The sequence below is a fragment of the Myotis myotis genome, unplaced genomic scaffold (genome assembly GCF_014108235.1).
Source record: "Myotis myotis isolate mMyoMyo1 unplaced genomic scaffold, mMyoMyo1.p scaffold_m19_p_13, whole genome shotgun sequence".
Taxonomy (NCBI): Eukaryota; Metazoa; Chordata; class Mammalia; order Chiroptera; family Vespertilionidae; genus Myotis; species Myotis myotis.
Window position 1 is genome coordinate 21,356,740 of NW_023416317.1, and position 5,695 is coordinate 21,362,434.

Below are 5,695 nucleotides of genomic sequence, written 5' to 3' on the forward strand. Positions count from 1 at the left end.
TAGAGCAGAGAAAATAATCTTGGATAAATTTCTTTTTTTAAAAAAAATATTTTTATTGATTTCAGAGAGGAAGAGAGAGGGAGAGACAGATAGAAAAATCAGGAGAGAACCAAGATGGCGGCATAGGTAAACACTGGAGAATGCTGCCTCGCACAACCACTTCAAAAATACAACTAAAAGATGGAACGGACATCACCCAGAACCACAGGAAAGCTGGCTGAGGGGAAATTCTTCAACTAGAAGGAAAGAGAACAGCATACCAAGACTCAGAGGAGGCGCAGTGCGGAAAATACAAAGGTGCGGAGGTGCACAAGGAGCGGGCTGGTGGCTGAGGGCGCGGTTGTCGTTTTCAATCGGGAGGGAGGCTCAGGCCCTGAGCTCCAGTTCTGGGCAAGTCTTTAGGGACCCAGACTCAGACGGGAGAAGCGGGACTGTCTGGCATCGGTCGGAACACGAGGGCAGCTTTCTCTCCGAGGTTTGCAGCGGTTGCTGGGACTCTGAGAGGCAGAGCCTCTGGGGACGGGACTAAGAGCAGACATAACTGCTTCCCCCGCCTGCCCTGTAGATCCCGTGCGACCCGCCTCACCCAAGCCCTGCACAGAGCCATTTGCCGGATAGCCTCAGGCAAAGGCTAGATTAGCACCTCCCCAGAGGACAGAAGTTTTCCCACTGCAGACACAGCTGATTCTCACAGCCAGTTGGCCTGGAGGTCAAATCCCCCCAGTATTAACTACAACAGTCAAGGCTTAACTACAATAAGACTGCGCACAAAGACCACTAGGGGGTGCACCAAGAAAGCATAAAAAAAATGCGGAGACAAAGAAACAGGACAAAATTGTCAATGGAAGATATAGAGTTCAGAACCACACTTTTAAGGTCTCTCAAGAACTGTCTAGAAGCCGCCAATAAACTTAATGAGATCTACAAGAAATCTAATGAGACCCTCGATGTTATGATAAAGAACCAACTAGAAATTAAGCATACACTGACTGAAATAAAGAATACTATACAGACTCCCAACAGCAGACCAGAGGAGCGCAAGAATCAAGTCAAAGATTTGAAATGCGAAGAAGCAAAAATCACCCAACTGGAAAAGCAAAATGAAAAAAGAATCCGAAAATATGAAGATAGTGTAAGGAGCCTCTGGGACAGCTTCAAGTGTACCAACATCAGAATTATAGGGGTGCCAGAAGATGAGAGAGAGCAAGACATTGAAAACCTATTTGAAGAAATAATGACAGAAAACTTCCCCTATCTGGTGAAAGAAATAGACTTACAACTCCAGGAAGCACAGAGAACCCCAAACAAAAGGAATCCAAAGAGAACCACACCAAGACACATCATAATTAAAATGCCAAGAGCAAAAGACAAAGAGAGAATCTTAAAAGCAGCAAGAGAAAGAAACTCAGTTACCTACAAGGGAATACCATACGACTGTCAGCTGATTTCTCAACAGAAACTTTGCAGGCCAGAAGGGAGTGGCAAGAAATATGCAAAGTGATGAATGCCAAGAACCTACAACCAAGATTACTTTATCCAGCAAAGCTATCATTCAGAATTGAAGGTCAGATAAAGAGCTTCACAGATAAGGAAAAGCTAAAGGAGTTCATCACCACCAAACCAGTATTATATGAAATGCTGAAAGGTATCCTTTAAGAAGAGGAAGAAGAAGAAAAAGGTAAAGATACAAATTATGAACAACAAATATGCATCTATCGACAAGTGAATCTAAGATTCAAGTGAATAAATAATCTGATGAACAGAATGAACTGTTGATTATAATAGAATCAGGGACATAGAAAGGGAATGGACTGACTATTCTTGGGGGGGAAAGGGGTGTGGGAGATGCGGGAAGAGACTGGACAAAAATCGTGCACCTATGGATGAGGACAGTGGGTGGGGAGTGAAGGCGGAGGGTGGGGTGGGAACTGGAAGGAGGGGAGTTATGGGGGGGGGGGAGAGGAACAAATGTAATAATCTGAACAATAAAGATTTAATAAAAAAAAAAGAACAAAAAAAATAATAAAAAAAAGAAACATCAATGATAAGAGAGAATAATTGACCAGCTGCCTCCTGCACACCCCCACTGAGGAACGAGCCAGCAACCTGTGCCCTTGACTGGAATCAAACCCAGGACCCTTCACTTCGCAGGCTGACACTCTATCCACTGAGCCAAACCAGCTAGGGCTTGGATAAATTTCAAAAACATAACCTTGAGCAAAAGAAGAGAGCCCTAACTGGTTGCTCAGTGGTTAGAGTGTCTACCTGCGGACTGAAGGGTTTCAGGCTCGATTCTGGTAAACAACACATGCCTTGGTTGCAGGCTCAATCCTCAGCCTTGGTCAGGGTGTATGCAGGAGGCAACCAATTGATATGTCTCTCTCGCATCCATGTTTCTCTCTGCCTCCCCCCTTCCCTTCCACTCTCTCTAAAAATCAATGGGGGATAAATATCCTCAGGTGAGGATTAACAACAACAAAAGAAGTGAGACACCCAAAAATATATTTAATAAGATTCCATGTATATAAAATTCAAACAGGCAACACTAAGCATTGAAATTGGGAATGCATACATAGATGCTAATACTAAAGAAAAGCAAGCAAAAGTTAACACAAAGATCAAGGTAGGAGTTAGTTATCACAGAGGGAAAAAAGGATGTGATTGAGGGAGGACACACTGATAGTTTTATTTCTTTACCAAGGTGGTGACCTATGGGTTGTTTTAACATAAATATGTTTTATCTTTCTATACTTGATATTTATTTTTCTCATTGAGAATATACAAACTTCTACTTCTGGTAATGACTGATTAGGTAATTCAGATCAACCCTCCCAGTGAGAACAGCTACAAAAGCTGAATAAAATAATGATGATAACAATAATAAGTTTCTTTATTTTTATAAGGAAACTGAAGCCTTTCAGGGATTAATAAAGAATGACCAGGTCATGGTTTGGAAGAAAATATAATGCAGAAAGCTTAGTGTTTGGGGCTACTTTCTCCAGGGGCAATTTGCTAGTTCTGGAAGAGAGAGCTGAGAGTGTTAATAATACTCCAGACATTTTTGCCGGGGGTGGACTAAAGTTAAAGTTCAGGGACTACCACAGAGGAGCCCTGGTCACTTTCCTTGCCATGTGGACCTAGAAACCTGAATGGCTGCCTTAGGAGTAAGAATGAATAGAAAGTAGAGCAGCCCTGGAAGGCTCTGCAAACCAACTTTCAATCATCTCAATGCCTAAAACTGGCTCAAGTTCATCCTGAATTTCTAAAGCCCTTGATGCCTGCCAAGAGCATACATAACAGCTCCTTGGAGGAGAAAGATAACATAATCCAAGGCCTATGCTATTGGGTTTATCCTAAAAATGCAAAGCTTGGACTGGGCCTGGCAGCAGTGTCTTCAGTAGCACCCAGTGCTAGATGTGCTGGAGGTGGCTGCCCTAGTGGTGGCAGTGTCACTGGTGTCAGCGGGATGGGGTGCTGTGGTGGCAGTGGCGCCCACAGGTGGTATGAAATGGCAGATTTCAAGGGGTTGAGGAATATGGTTCTTGGGCTACAAGTGTTACTAGGCTTTGCTGGATGAGATAAAAGTAGGCGCAAGCATGACCTCCTGAAGAGGGTGCTGCGTTTATTGAAGGGCGGCTGCAGCCCTGCGGCTCAGACTGAAATCTAAGAATTGTACAGACATGGACACCCACGGACTCTTGAAGGACTTTCTAATTTAGCCATAATCAAAGCATCAGTTTTCAATTTGGATGGAAGCTCATCACCTGTAGAGCCTGAGGAGGCTGTGGCTGTAATCCACATGTTGCCTTTCACTTCAGTTACACCTTATTCACCCGTGCCTCCATTTGTTCTGTGTTGCATCCAGATACCTACTAAGCACACATTTCAGATGCAGCAGCCATCCCCCCAATTCCTCTTGTCCAGACTGCTGTGCAGTTAAAAACCTTGCCCCTTTATGATGTTTCTGATGTTCTCATCAAGCCCATGAGTTCAAAGCAGTATTCAATAATTTCAAGAGAAGTTTTTATTTTTGGTCTGACATTTCAACTAGTTAGAGAGAGATGCATATCCAGAGATTTTTTTTTTTGCCAGTCGGTAGGAGAGATTATACAGTCCAAGTTCAGCAGAGACTTTGCTTAGCAGAAATAAGTTGTCCTCAGGAAGGTAACTATCCCAACAGTCTATGTATAAAAGTAAATGGGAAACTTTTTCCTTTACCTGGCTATGCACCACCACCTAAAAATGAGATTGAACGGAGGCACCCTGGACACCCTTTGAACATTACATGATTAGTTAGGTTATTTTCAGTTGTGCCAAACCAGAGTTCCATTTCTTGGGCATCAGAAATTGGAAAATTAAAGAAAAACTTACTGCAGATCCTGATAGTGAAATTGCCACAGCTAGCCTGCAGGTATCCTTGATGTGCCCTCTAGTGTTTTGACGCTGCTCTTTATCTACAAATGCATGAGAAGGAGCCCACCTGGATTTGTCTTGTGTGTGACAAAAGTCAAAACAAAAAAACCTGCGTATGAAAGTCTAATTTTAGATGGGCTTTTTATGGAAATTCTCAGTGACTGTTCTGATGTGGATGAGATCAAATTCTAAGAAGATGGCTCTTGGTGTCCAATGAGACAAAGAAAGGAACTATGAGAGTATCCAGCCAGCCGTGTACAAAAATAGAAAGTTCAAGTGTCCTCAATAAGCTTGATCAGTGACTAGACAATGAGGCAGCAAGAAGAAAGCAGATGTTATTGACTGAACCACAGAAAGCTCTTCTGATGAAGAGGAAGTACCTCCTGCCAAAAGGAAGTGCATCTCTAGTATGTCAGAAACACAGGGCAGCCCAACCAAAGGGGTTCTCATGTATGAGGGTGCCCAGGGTGATCAGTTGATCCTGCTGCTATTCCACTTTCATGAACAGACTACACAGTACCATTCCACCACATGCCAATATCAAGCACGTCATCACATTTGCCGGATTTGGATTTTCTTTCCCTTATTCCAGTTGATCCCCAGTCTCACCTCACCCTTAGCAGCCGGCAGTACGTCCATCACTACCACCAGACCCCATGAAAGCAGTCCTCATGTAGTTCATGCAGCAGCAGGAGTGAGACAGGGTCATAGCCAGAGGTGGAAGGAACATTCCTGACATCGACTCATTGGACTAAAGGAGGACTCACTCGATGCGGGGAATCATTCCTCAAAACTGCTGTTTCTTGGATCTCTGGCCCGGGGAAGATACGTTTTTTGTAACCATTAATTTGATATTTATTGAAACATCAAGTGGATTCTTTTGCTTTCTGAGAGATGAACACAAACTGCAGCAAGGACCAAATGATATACAGGACTTGTCTTATTCATGCTGTACTCTGAGCATCAGATGTGTTCAACCATAACTGTATCTTTTTGGGGGGTGGATTTCAATTTCATGTTACTGGATGGGTTCTACAAATCATTCAATAAATTTTTGTTGTAATAAACAGCAATGAAATTATGTAAATGTTCAAGTAAATGTTTTTCTCTTTTAAAAAGATATAATCAATGATTCTAAAATGACAGCAACTTTTATTTAACCTGATGTGAAAGAAAAAATATATGGAAAGAAGCTATGTTTACCAAGTAAGTCCTTTCCACAGAGATTCGTTCTATTTTGTTGAACTGATGAAGTCTTGATAAGTGGCCAAAGCTTGGGTTC

At 42.7% G+C, this 5,695-nt stretch overlaps 1 pseudogene; it reads left to right on the forward strand.

Annotated features, from left to right (window-relative positions):
• Positions 1–3,508: 3,508 nt before the first annotated feature.
• LOC118668665 lies at positions 3,509–5,073 on the forward strand (annotated as a pseudogene).
• Positions 5,074–5,695: the final 622 nt, after the last annotated feature.